The sequence below is a fragment of the Puma concolor genome, chromosome A1, assembly GCF_028749965.1.
Source record: "Puma concolor isolate L17-30 chromosome A1, mPumCon1.1.hap2, whole genome shotgun sequence".
In the NCBI taxonomy this organism is placed as follows: Eukaryota; Metazoa; Chordata; class Mammalia; order Carnivora; family Felidae; genus Puma; species Puma concolor.
The window spans coordinates 71,830,082-71,844,946 of NC_141667.1; the positions used below are offsets into that span (position 1 = coordinate 71,830,082).

Consider the following 14,865-nt stretch of genomic DNA (forward strand, 5'->3'; position numbering starts at 1 on the left):
CCAGCAAAGGATAGAATGTTAAATACTTAGAATTCTGAAGCATGATTTGGTATAAAATGACCTAAAATTATTTTTTAATTTATAGTAAATACTGGGTTAATTTTTTAAAGTATATTTCTGAGTTGCTTAACATTTTTTTTGCAGTATTCAATGTTAATTTTGAAAAGAAATGTTTCAGCAAAATTTTAAAACTGTTTTAGCACTCTTCTGCAGATGAATGGGCAGTCAGTGTCAGTCTTAAAATTCTTTTGCAAGGTAACCAAAATTATTTTTCTCTGTGCAGTAGAAACAGTTAAAATAATGTTTATGCACTGGGTTTTCTCCTGATGTTTGAGTTTTTAAAATTGCCACATAGTCTGAAAATGATTTCATTGTGCTGGAAATGCTTTGGGGAAGACTTATTTTCTTTGTAAGTGGAAATTGAGCACCACCTGTTGGTCAAACATATGTATTTTCATTTGTGATTTCAGCAAAAATATTTTGTTGTTAAGTAATTACATTTCTTAACAACAGAGGTCTTATATAATTCTGTCACAGTATAGATTTATATCTAAAAACTGTATTTCATAAAGTTCACCCGAATGCCTTTATTATTACAGATTATAAAATGATCCACTTTTATCGTCTTTACTGTATAAGTAAGATGTACTGTATAAGTAAGTTTTCCTAACTTTATTGCTATATTTTGCTGAATTATATGTTACCCTCTTAAGGAAGTGGATGGTCTTAACCCTCTGTGTACCTATTAAGTTATTAAAAGAAATAATTATTTTATTTGCCTTATGTGGAAACTATCAAATTGAGGAAGAACAGTTTGACGTTTCCTATGTTATCTATGCATTAGCTGAATGCTGCTGGATTTAACGTTTTAGAAAAAGAAATCATTTTCTATTTGTTTTTCTTTCTTAGTAGCAGTTTGAAGTAAAAAGAAAGTAAGAATTCTTACACTAGAAAAAGCAATTACTGTTTTTATTGCAGCTTTTAAAATAATTTTACACTGTCATGCTGAATGTTTTATTTTGCTTGAAATGGATACTTATAACTCAAGTAGACATTAATAAAGCAAATTACTAATTTTAAAATGTTAATTTTAATAATTGATATGAATATGAATGTTAGTAAAACTACTCAGAGCAAAGCAAAAAAGGTCTGAAGTGACATTTGATACTCTCAGAGATGTGAAAACTATATTTTCATTAAGACTAGTTGCAGAAGGCAACTGTGGTACTTCTTTCACTACTGACATCAAAGTGAGTGCTACAGCTGTATCAAAGTCTTAACCCCTCATACATTAATAATGTACAGTAAATAAATCAGTCCTTTTGGGTTTTAGGGAGGTTGATCTTTTTATTTTAGGTTATACTTTCCAAGAAGAAATTCCATGCTTAGTGTTAGATGTATTTTTGCCAAGAAAACAGTATAAATACCGCCAAAAGAAAGGTTTAAGAAATTTACATTGGTATTTTATATATCATAACTGAAAGTAACTGACTTTTTATATAAAAATTAAGACTAGTAGTGTCAGCTATATTAGATTATTTCAAATCATGAATCATACCCCAATTCCCCTCAACTCCTGTTGCTTTTTCCTATATCCCTTTAATGTTACCACTTCTTGCTAGTTTTCCAAGCTAGAAACTTCAGAGTCAGTCCTGTCTCATCTTCCCCATCAAACTCAGTTTCTAAGCACTGGCAAAGACTCTTCATTCTCTTCTCCATACTACTGCTCTGCTTCAGTCTTCCTCAAATTTCTGACTATTCCAGTAGCTACCTAACTAATTTTATTGTTTTTAATCTCTTTTCTATTTCACCTTATCTTCAATAGCACTGAGACATTTTTTGTTTTGTTTTTCTACTAAAACACTTGGCTGGTCATATTAAAATTATTCTTTAGATCTCACTTGCCTACTATGCAATCAAATCTAAATTCCTTCAGATGGCATTTTACTGGGACCTTAGAATCAGGTTCCAATCTACTGCCTTACTTTTTCCTCTTCCCTTTCCCACCCATTGAAACCAAATGTCCTCTCCTTTGTGAACAGTCTTTTGAAGAATTTAATTATACTCATTTGAGCTCTACCAGCAATTGGATCATATTACTAGAAGGTCTTTTATTACTGAAAGAGTTGTTAGTTTATACTGGTATAAATAGTTATGAAGTCCCTGAAACCGGTGACTATGTGGTTTTGTTTGTTTGTTTGTTTGAATTTTGAATTTTAAGTCCCAGGCATAGTCCTTGGCACACAAGAGGCTATAAACTTAAAAGAGTTTGTCTACTTTGTCTCCTAGAGCAATTTACTTAATTACTCAGTCCCTAAATGTATTTACATGTGTAATGTGCTTAGAACAGTGCCTGATACATAATAAAGGCTCAATAAATGTTAACATTTAAAAAACAAAATAAACGATTTAATATACTCAAAATTGGGGGAAGTACACAAATTTGAAGCAATTATTTAAAGATGTTTTTGTAGTAAAATATCACATTTTGAAGCTAATTTAAAATCTTGACTATATGAAAACCATTGTAACTGAGTAATGAATGGTTTAAAGTTTTAGTGAGTTTGCTCTTTAGAGTTTAATAAAATATGTGTACATATACAAATAACTGCTTAATCTTGTCTTAAAGTTGTCATATTATGTTAAAGTAATATCACTCTAAACTGTTTACCAAAATGTTTTTTACAGCTACAGAGAAATATTGTTAAGAAGATAAATAAAAAATTGACACCTTTTTTTTTTTAGGTAGACTTTTAAATTAAAAGATGAAGGCCTAGCATAGGTTCCCCCCACCTCCAAAGTCTGGATTATAGTAATATTAGTAGAAGGTTTTAAAAGACAACTGTGGAATGTTTGAAATAAGTCATTCTATCACAAGGCTTGTGGCAGAAATAGACTTCCTGTGACTTGACAGTCTTAGCTTTACTAGTGTTTTTGGTTGTTTGTTTGTTTTTACTTTCTTCATCCTTAATGACTTGATGAATTTCCTCATCATTTCCAGCCAAGTTCAAAGTAAATATTTCCCTGATTTTCTTTCCATGGTTTTAGAGGGAGGATAGATGGGTACATAAGGAAATGTCTATTTTTTTATAACATATGATGTTATAGTTAAATTTTATTTCTTTAGTTAGAAATCTTTATTTACCATTTGGCATTGGGAGATAAAGGTTAAAAACATCCATTGGGAAATAGACCTCCGAATCTAGACAGTTCTCCTCAAAAATTCATAAAAGCATTCATAATGAATGAGAATCACTGAGTAATGTTAATATTAGCTTAGATTGTAAACGCAAGGTACTTTTAAGGAGTTTACAACTTCTTGGAATTATAAAAGGTGTTTTTTCAGACAATGGGGTAAAAAGAAATTTGATTCTTTGTGGGTTTGGATCTTATATTTTGTAATCTAGTATCATTAACATATTGCATAACTTTAAAATATCTTGGTATGTATCATTTTCTTTCTGTGAATGCTTATGTTGGAAACAAGTATACCTTTGACAGTCTGTGTTTAATATTATGTGTGTCTGCTTTGAATTTTTTTCTTTTTTGATTGACATACATTACTCCTGAGTGAGATGCTTACTGTTGATAATATTCTTAAATAATTTGTGCAGTCTACAATTAATAATTTAACTGCAAATGGCTTTCTGTTGACTCTTTGTATGTTATTTCATCTTATGATTATAAAAGATGCCATAATTTAGTAAATTAACTTATTTGGGGAATTTAATTAAGCATTCAAGGATGAATACAGTCTGAAGACTTATAATCTTGAATTTTATTTTATTGTTTAGTAAATCGTATATTATTCCCTAAGAGTTGTGTATTCAGAATAACATAGGGATGTTAAAACTTAGAAGAAACAAATATTTTAAAATTATTTTCTAGGAATAAAATGATACATCTTTCCTTACTTGAAAATACCTTTTAATTACTGATTTAGTTTTCACAGTTTTGTTTAGATCAGAAAGCTTTCAGTATTTCTTAAATGAATAAGCCACTTAACATTAGCGTGAAATATTTCAATTTTATATTTTTATATTCAATATATAACCCATATTAATATGTAGCATTTCACTTTATAATGAAAATTTCTCATTGTAAGATGTAACTGTTATTCCTACCAAGAAATATTTTAATTTTAAAATATCAGTGATGACAATATTTTCAAAATAATAAGCTAATAGAAATACAATGCGTATTCAACAAATACTTCGGTGTCTAATAAACACTATGATTTAAATTGGGGTATTTCTTTTTTTAAATTTTTTTAAATGTTTATTTATTTTAAAGACAGAGGGAGACAGAGCGTGAGCGGGGGAGGGACAGAGAGAGAGGGAGATGCAGAATCTGAAACAGGCTCCAGGCTCTGAGCTGTCAGCAAAGAGCCTGACGTGCGGCTTGAACCCATGGACCACGAGAGTATGACCTGAGCCAAAGTCAGACGCTTAGCCGACTTAGCCACCCAGGCACCCCTAAGTTGGGATATTTCTTAATGAAATATTATTTAGGAAGAGAAAAACATAATAGAGAATTAAAATGCAGTGTTACAAGTGCTATAAGAAGTGGTACAAAAGGAACTTAGAGCAGTGCTTAAGTCTTTTTAAGGATTCAGGGAAGGTTTTTGTGAGAATATTTTGCTTCAGCTCATTTACAAGGAATTGAAGCATATTTCCAGGTGGTATTAGAAAATAAAGAAGGGGTTTGAGGTTGAGGGAGCAGTATGTGCAGAGGTGTGGGGACATTTAGAGAACAGGGCTTGAAAGAGGGGGCTGTGGACCATGAGGCTGACTAGAGATATAGTCTATAAAAGTTTTTGGGATGTTATGCTAATAATTTTGGATATTATCCTGGAGGCATTGGTGAGGCATTAAAGAATTTTAACCAGGAGAGGAACATGTACCCATTTACATTTTGAAAGATTATTCTGGTCATACTATGGAGGATGAGGGAAGAAAGGGCAATTTAGGAAATTACTGCAGTACAGGAAAGAGAGTGCCTGAACTAAGTGGCAGTGAGAGTAGAAAAGGAGGGTATTAAGGAGATAGAGTCAGCCAGCAGGTCTTGATGATTAATTGGTTGTTGAGGTTCACAATGTTTTGTTTGTTTGTTTGTTTTGAGTACTCAAGGACAGGTATCTAGTGTGAACTACTACCCAGTGACATTGGGACTAATGGAAAGAGGACATAGTTTTGAGATAGGGTTGGACTTTAGTAGTAAGCATGCCATTTTTGAGATGTGACAAACGCTAGCTTAGGTACGTCCAAAGATCTGGAGCCCAAGAGATAGAAATTTGGAAGTTAGCCAAACTGGTCCCAAACTCATTTTGTTGATTTTGTTTTTTTAGCTTGTTAATGACTCTCTAAGAAAAACAGCAAAAGAGTAAGGAGAATTTAGAAATTGGGTCAGAGAAATTTTGGGAAAAGAAATGTCTGTGTATAGTCTATTTTGGATTTTAAGGGAACTATCTGGGATTTGTTTCTCCTGCCAGTAAATTCAGTTCCCTGCCACCATCTTTCTCATGTGATCGGTGAAGTTGTCTTAAGGGAAAGGAGAGTGGATAATGACCCAGCTGTTCTGGATACCTACAAATTTAGGGGATGCCTAACTTTTTAGTGTACATTTAACTCACGTGGGCACAATATCTGCTTTTTTGTTGTTGTTGTATGTGTCAGTGTTTCTTTCAGTTGGTATGGCAAATGGGGAGTTGACAGAATAAAATCACTAAAGTGAGCAAGAATAATTGTTTTGATGCCATTATTTATTTCAAAATTGCAGAAGTAGATCTAATCCAGTATTTAATCCAACATTTTATATGTATTGTATATAATTTTCGATGCTATGTTATTTCCAGGACAGTTTATATCTGTGCTTTAGTTATTTTAAATGAAGTTGCATATGAGTTATGAATCTTTTATTTGGACTTTTGAAGTTGCAGTATTTTGTGTATCATGGAAATATTTTTGTTAATTTTTAAATTGTGATATGTATAAACATAGGAAAACAAGATTAAACGTATTGTATTGTCTTATATACTTGAGATTGCTAAATATTCCATAAATTTACCGAACATAACTTAAACACCATTTATAATAACTGATCCCAAAAATAAATACCAGGGACTAAATTCAACAAAAGATGTACAAGACCTCTATGGAAAAAATTACCCAACTTTATTGAAAGATGTAAGATCTAAATAAATGGAGATACCACGTTTTTGGATGGGAATACAAGAATAGAAATTCTCCCCAAATGAAACCATTAAGTTTAATACAATTTTAATCGAAATCCCAACTAGTAGCTTTTTTCAGCATTAGCGTAGATGCCCTACCTCGCCCAGCATGGGTTGTGCGCATATGCGAATAACCTTGCGTTTCAAATGGGCGCTCTGCGCATGCGCAAACGCCCTTTCGCCACGAGGGGGCGCTGTGTGCATTCGCGAACAGCCTTCCTGCCTCAGGGGTGGTGTGCTTAGACAGTCTGATTTAAAAATTGACATAGAAGAGCGTCAAGAAGAGCGAATTGGTTTTGAAGTACAGTATGGGTGGACTCATCCTAGCACATATCAAATTTATACTTTGCCACATAAAACAACAGTAAATTAGCTAGAATGATAATGACACAGGTAAACAAACTGATGGAACAGTCTACCTCATCATTCTTATTTCCTGGATCCTCTTTTTATACAACTATATGCCAGCCAACTCGAACTATATATGCCAACATCATGCTGGGAATTGCAACACTGTGCCTTGGGTATTGCCACTCTCTACAGAATTCCCTTCATCCATATATATTGTACTTTACTGAATCTAAAATGCATTATTATTTTATATACCACTAAAAAAAAGTTGCCAATTGAACTGACACATCATCATTGCTGGATATGTTCTGTTTCAGAGATGTTAAAACATGAAAACATGTGTCTTAGGATCTTTGGAACATGGTATTTAAAATGCCAGTGTCTCCAGAAAAAATATTCCCTGGTTTCTCTTATCTGAAGTAAGTTCTCTCACTAAGAATTTGCAGAGCATTTATTTGTGTCTTTTTGTGAAAATTTTACAACAGATGTGTACAAAGCCTTTTCCTCTCCGATTTCCCATTTCTCAGTGTAGGTATCATCAATAGTAATTCTAAAAGGACTGAGAGTTAACAAATATTGAGGACCTACTGTATGTCCCATGGTAGTTGCTTTAAGGGTATTGTCTTGATCTTTAGGCAGCTCTGCAAGGCAATTACTGTTATCCAAATTTTTGCATAGGAAACGAGCTTGGAGTTTAAGATTGCAAAACCAGGATTGGATCCCCAGACTGCTTGAGTTCAAAGCCATGACATACCACATCACACTGCATTTCTGCCTCTCTGCTTCCCTTACCCTGATTACAGTGAGCTAGCTGATTGCAGAAACCATGTGTTTTGTATCTCTGTATTCCCCATATCTTGTTATTTATTCCTTAAACCTACTAGCTGGATGTGTAAAATTAGAGGAGATTAAGGCACCTCTTCAATAATTCTTTAAATATTTGTTCAATGTTTATTTCTGTGTGGGATCACACAGGGTAGGTGTTAATTGAGGCTATTTTTTTGACATCACTAATAGATTAAATAGTAGATGCCACTTCTTAATTCAATGAACTTTGGAACATTTTGGAAAAATAATTTCAAGTAAGAATTTGTATTTTCATGACAGAAAAATTGAAAAGGAGTAAAAAAGATTAATAACACATATTTTGGAAGAATATACTATGTACCAAGCACTTCACACGCATTATCTCAGTCCGCAAAGTAACATAATCATAATCATCAGTACTATAGTTATCTTTATTTGTTACATAAGAAGACTCAGGCAACCAGCTGGTAAGTCAGTTAGTCCACCATGTCATTGCTAGTAAGAAGAGTTACAGTTCGCCTAACAATGGCTACACTCCTCACTGTCTGTTTTGGTTGTTTGCTTTTAAACTTCAGTAGTGAACTCAACAGTTTGAAATTTTCCTTTTTTTTTTTTTGGCCCAATATTCTTTTTGAGATTTTGTCAGTATTGATTCATGTAGCTCCACTTCAATTAATTTAAAATTTTTCAGAAACCAGTAAGTGTACTTAGTTTAAAAAGTCAAAGTATGTTAGGCCTAGAGTGAAAGATGGATACCTCTCTCTCCATTCCTTCCTCCTTCTCACAGAGACAACTGCTTTTCATATATCTATAAAAAAATGTTTATTTACTTATTTAGAGAGAGAGAGCATGCGTGAGCATGAGCAGAGGAGGAGCAGGGAGTGAGGTAGAGAGAGAGAATCTCAAGGAGTTTCCACGCTCAGCATGGAGCTCCATCACTCGACCCTGGGATTATGACCTGAGTCTTATCAAATCAAGAGTTGGATACTTAACTGACTAAATCACCCAGGCACCCCTGCTCTCAACTTTTGGTGCTCTTTTTTCCCCCTTTATTTGCTTCTATATCTGTCCCCTCCCCCACCCCCCATTGACTCTGGTATTTCCTGACTTTTCAATTTTAATTATGTCTTTCTACTGTGAAAGACAATGATTTAGCATTTCCTCCCCCCCCTCGCCCCCCACACCATTTTGTTTTCTTTTTTTTTCTCTTCTCATTTTTTGTTGTATTTACATCACATTATTATAACTGTAAATATTTACAACAGAGCTATGTAAAGTTCTATGTTCACTTTTTTTCTCTTTTGTGAATTTTTTGAGTTGTTAACTCCCCCCCCCACCATTTTCTTAGTTTTCATTGTACAAATTACTAATTCTAACCTTAAATTCTGAGCAAAATAGAACTCATCTCAATATGATCAAATTAATAACATAATTAGTGTTTGGTTTTTTTTTCTTAGAGATATTCTTTCTGGAGCCCTAAGCCCTCCTTCAATTTGGCTTTCTTTAAAAAAAATTTTTTTTAATGTTCTTTTTTATTTTTGAGAGAGAGAGGGAGACAGAACGTGAGCAGGGGAGGGTCAGAGAGAGAGGGAAACACAGAATCCAAAGCAGGCTCCAGACTCTTACTGTCCGCACAGAGCTTGATTCAGGGCTGGAACCCACAAGCTGTGAGATCATGACCTGAGCCGAAGTCAGACGTCTAACCAACTGAGCCACCCAGGTGCCCCAATTAAGATTTCTTTTGTCTCTTTTCTGTGTTAGAGCCCTGTTTTTCCTGGTATCTGTATTTTTCTCTAACTTGTTTTAATTCTTCAATTTTAATTCCTCTAATAGTGTTTTGAGGAAGAATGCATGGAGGTTACATTTTCCCCCCTGGAGAATTTAAAGTGATACATTGATGTGGAGTTAATTCTTCTGTAACTACAATAAAATCTGATATTTTTTTCAAACTGCCCAATAGTAAAAACAAATTGTTTCTTATCCTATAATTAAATAATTTAGGAGGAAAAATATGGTGAACTGTTACCTTGTTGAAACTTTCCCCTCCAGTTTACTACTGTCAAAGACTTCAGGTTGAATTTAAAAAATGATGAAGCACATGAAGATTTAGAGAAAGCATGGTTAATATAACTCCTTATATAAAAGAGGTAATGTCAGTTGTAAAGAGTGTCATGGCTCTGTTTTCATTGATATAATGGCATTTACTTTAAATAATTCTTGATTTAAATGAAAACATCTAAATTGTAGTGTTTAAAAGCAATTATAATCTAATTTCCATATAAAGATGTCCAAGATACAATCTAAATATAGGTTAAGTGGGAAAAAAAGTCTTTTATAATTGCCTATGGAAAAAATTAGGCAGAGTATGCACGTTGGTTTATCTTTTATGGTTTTTAAGTGGAAGCTTTCTGTTTCTGACATTGCAGAGAAGCCTTTTCACATAAATAACCTCCCATAAATCATCTCAAAATGTCTAAGTAAGGGCCTGCATAATAATTTTTTTCTTGAGTAGTCTGCAAATGACATCTCAGTCATTAACTACTTTAGGATAAAAGCATTTTGCTAACATTGAGCTTCACTCAAAATTCTTAACTTGTTTAGATTGGCATATGCTGTTTATAGTATTGTATTTGACTTATTTGTTAGATGTCTTTTTTTTTTTTTTCCTTAGTAAGAAATTTTACTGTTAGTTAGCTTGTCAGACATCATTATAAATAGGGGGATAAAAATCTTGGTGGTAGATTGCAGTGTTTTATAGTGAGCATTATTGATCCATAAAGACTTACAGTATATTATTCTAAGGTTGTCATTGCTAGAAAGGACTGAGGAAGGATTAAGGAACTACATTGACAGAAGTCATCATTTTAATGACAGGCAATTTAGTTTGAGGTAACTGAAGCAGGGAAAAATGCAATCAATCATCACAGCAAGGATTTTCACAAATGTTTACCAGTCTATAATGAATGTTGTGTAGATCATCAAGGTCATTTGATAGCTTCTCTGAAAGTATTCATATTATAACAAAGCAATTCTAGTATTTTAAATAAACTACTGTGTCCAATTCCTAAAGTTCTGTGGTACAATGAAGTTGTGAAATACAAAGTTTTAAAAGGATAGGAAACATGAAAAAAAAGTCCAGCTAATTCATTAAGCATTTTATTTCATCCTTGGAATTAGGCATATTGTTTTCTCGCCAGTGATAGTTTACTCAAGTGTTTGGCTAAGGAATACACATAAAAGATAATTTGATATTGGATCACATTCACTTTATTGTTAATTGTTTTCAAGTTTTAATACAGTGTTAAAAATTTTATGTTTAACAACTCTTCAGATTGTTTTCTCTTGATTATCATGAGGGGGAAATCTACATATAAATTCCCTTCTACCCAGATTCCCCATCCAATTAGTTCTGGGATAGTACATGAGGAGGACTGCTGAGTTAGGAGAGTAGTGCTGGTGAAGAAAGTGAGGGTAAATGTTGCTCACTGGTTGAGAAAGCTTTAGAGGTAGTTTTGGGTTCAAATTTAGGCTCTGTCTTTTGCTGGATGGGTGATCTAATTTAGAGGAATAAATATCGTGTTTTGCCCCTGCGGAATGGGAATAATAATAATACCTTGCCAATGTGGTGGTTGTGAAGATTAATCTCATAGCTTTTGTAGGAGACTTACAGTTCTGGACACAAAGTAGCATTTGAAAGATGTTTAGTTTACTTCTTCACTTCTCCTGTATGAGAACAAAGGTAATAAAACAGTTGGTCTCTAAAATGCCAGTATTGGTAGGTAGAAGGGAGGCATGGTTATTATTTTACTTTTGAATGAAAATATACTCAAGATTTAGTCACAAAAGGCTTACCATAGACCAAGGTTATTAGAAAGTAAAAATTGTGGCTTAAAAAATTGTTTTAGTGATTTCATGTAATTGTTTTGATTTAAATTACTATGTATCTCCCTCTCCCCCCCTCACCGCATACAAAACAAAAACCTGGATTAGCTTATTTGACCAAATGATTTGTTGGAGTCTTGTGTCCTAGGCACTACCTCAGTCAACTAGAACTATCACTGTAGTTATATGGTGAAGGAAATACCCTTGTCATCTACTTTATAAGTTACACATTTGCATTTCATTCAGCATTCATGGTAAGTAATCTTAAAGGTCATTAATTTCTGTCTTTCTATCTATCTATCTGGAATTCTGAGCAAGTTGATAGTTGTGGAGGGAGTGTTCATTTTGTTGAGGAGCTCTCTGGTTTTGGGGTTATACAGACCTGGATTTTAATTGTGAGTCAGTCACTTACCTTGTGTGGACTTAAGTAGTAGTTATTTAACCTCTCTGCTTCTCTGTTTCCTTATATAGGAATAGGATATTCCTAATTATATCCTTAATTAGGATACTAATAGTAATGACATTTGTGGTTCTGTTTTTAATTAAATAAGATAGTATATGTATTTTGAAAAAGAACAAAGCTGGAGGATCACACTTCCTGATTTCAGAGTATATTAAAAACCATAGTAGTCAAAGCAGTATAGTAGTATCATAAAAACAGACACATAGGTCAGTACAACAGAATAGAGAGCCCAGAAATAAACCCCACATGTATGGTCAATTAATTTATGACAAAGAAACCAAGAATGTACAATGGAGAAAGGATAGTCTCTTCAGTAAGTGGCATTGGGAAAACTGGACCCCTATCTTACATGATGCACAACAGTTAACTCAAAATGGGTTAAAAACTTGAACATATAACCCCAAACCATAGCATTCCTAGAAGTAAACATAAATGGAAAGCTTCTTGACATCAGCCTGGGCAATGATTTTTTTGGATTTGATGCCAAAAGCAAAAGGCAACAAAAGCAAAAAATAAGTGGAACTACATCAAACTATACAAAGCTTATATAAACGAAGGAAACCATCAACAGAATGAAAAGGCAGCCTACTGAATGGGAGAAAATATTTGCAAATCATATACAGTAAAACCTTGGATTGTGAGTAACTTGTTCTGTGAAGTGTTCCTCAAGACAGGCAAACGTTTTTTTTTTTTCCAATATATGAAATTTATTGTCAAATTGGTTTCCAGAGGCAAACGTTTCTAATAAATTTTAACTTGATAAGTGAGCTGTCTTGCAATGTGAGTAGTATGTGACTCTGAATGTCACGTGATCACAGCTGAGCCATTGGTTGGTTCTTCCATCTCTCTTGCTCACTTGCTTGCTGGCTTGCTTTGGGATTGTGGGAGATCAGCAACACAGTGTTACATTTCTGCAAATACTCAAAAGGAGACAAAAGCAGGTTCATTGGATAGGTTCCTTGTTAAAGTTGCCTGAAAAGAAAAAGATTCCAGTCAGCCAATAGATAGCAGTGATTCCGTTAGTGATAGTGACAGTCCTGCACAAAATCCTCCTCTCTCTTGTCTCCCTTACACCAGCCATGAACGTTTTCAAAGGTAAGTGCAGGTTAATTTATTTATTTCTTTATATTTTGGGTTTTCTTTATTATTTTGTATTATATTACAGTAATATAATCATTTTTATATGAATATTTTGGGGTTGTGGCATGAATCATCTGAGTTTCCATTATTTTTTTTTAAATTTTTTTGATGTTTATTTATTTTTGACAGAGAGAGAGAGGGAGAGAATGAGTGGGGGAGGGGCGGAGAGAGGGAGACACAGAATCTGAAACAGACTCCAGGCTCCACGCTGACAGCAGCGAGCCTGATACGGGGCTCAAACTCAGAGACAGCGAGATCATGACCTGAGCCGAAGTTGGACGCTCAACTGACTGAGCCACCCAGGCGCCCCTGAGTTTCCATGATTTCTTATGGGGAAATTCACTTTGATATAAAGTGCTTTGGATTACAAGCATGTTTCTGGAACAAATTATGCTCCCAAACCAAGGTTTTACTGTATCTAATAAGGATTAATAGCCAAAATATATAAAGAACTCCTACAACTCCATAGCAAAATAACAATCTGATTAAAAAATGGGCAGAGAATCTGAATGGACATTTTCCAAAGAAGTCGTACAGATGACCAACAGTTTCATGAAAAGGTAGTCAACATCACTGGTCGCCAGGGAAGTGCAGATCAAAACCACAGTGAGATAACATCTCACCCCTTTTAGAATGGCTATTCTAAAGAAACAAGAGATAATAGGTGTTGGTGAGGATGTGGAGAAAAGGTACCTCTTGCACTGCTGGTGGGAATATAAATTGGTGCAGCCAGTATGGAGATTCTCAAAAACTTAAGCATAGAACTACCATATGATCTAGCAATTTCACTTCTGGGTATTTATCTGAAGGAAATGAAAAAGCTGACTTGAAAAGATGCATGCAACCTTCATGTTCTTTGCAGCCATTTGTGATAAGACCTGGAAGTAACTTCAGTGTCTTACCAGTGACTGAATGGATAAAGAAAATGTGTTATATATACCATTGACCCTTGAAAACTTAGGAGCTAGGGATGCCAAATCTCTGTGCAGTTGAAAATACATGTATACTTTTTAACTTCTAAACCTTAACAGCTAATAGCCTACTGTTGATTTGATAGCAAATAGTTGATTAACACATATTTTGTATATGTATTATATACTGCATTCCTAAAGTAAGCTAGAGGAAAAAAATGTTAAAATCATAAGAGAAAATACATTTATAAAACTATATTGTATTTATTGAAAAAAAATCTGCATTCAAGTGGACCTATAAAGTTCAAAGCCATGTTATTCAGGGTCAGCTGTGTGTATATATATGTGTGTGTACGTATACACACAGTGGAATATTACTCAACTGTAGAGAAGAAATCTTGCCATTTACGACAACATGGATGGACTTTGAGGGCAATATGTTAAATGAAATAAGTCAGGCAGAGAAAGACAAATAACATACGATCTTACTTACATGTAGACTCTAAAAAAAACAAAAACAAAAAACTCAGCCACCTCATAGATGTAGAGACTAGATTGGCAGTTATGAGAAGTGGGTAAAGGTGGTCAAAAGGAGCAAACTTCCAGTTATAAAATAAGTCATGGAGTGCAATGTATAGCATGGTGACTATCGTTAACACTACTGCATTATATTTTTGAAAGTTGCTAAGAGAGTGGATCTTAAAAGATCTCATCATAAGAAAAATTTATAAATATATGTGGTGATGGGGGCACCTGGGTGGCTCAGTGGATTAAGTGTCTGACTCTTGATACTGACTCAGATCGTGATCTCAAAGTCATGAGACTGAACCCTATGTCCATGCTAGGCATGGAGCCTGCTTGGGATACTGTCTCTCCCTCTGTCTCTCCTCCTGTCACTTGTGTGCATGCTAGCACTCTCTCTCTCTCTCTCTTTCAGAACAAACAAACAAAATATATGTGGTGATGGATGTTAACTAGACTGGTTGGTGATCATTTCACATATATGCAAATAGTTGAATCATTATGTTGTATACCTGAAATCAATAAAATGGTATATGTTAGTTATATCTCAATTAAAA

At 34.0% G+C, this 14,865-nt stretch overlaps 1 protein-coding gene and 1 long non-coding RNA gene across 5 annotated transcripts in view; one reads left to right on the plus strand and one right to left on the minus strand.

The window, feature by feature from the left end:
* FBXL17 (F-box and leucine rich repeat protein 17) overlaps positions 1-14,865 on the plus strand; it is a 497,785-nt gene that overhangs the window by 94,237 nt on the left and 388,683 nt on the right. The gene's annotated exons all lie outside the window — the stretch shown is intronic.
* On the minus strand, positions 12,417-13,614 carry LOC147584231 (uncharacterized). Its single transcript, XR_015243965.1, has 2 exons — positions 13,569-13,614; positions 12,417-12,707 (listed from the first exon to the last, which is right to left on the minus strand). It is a non-coding gene; the product is annotated as an uncharacterized LOC147584231 (long non-coding RNA).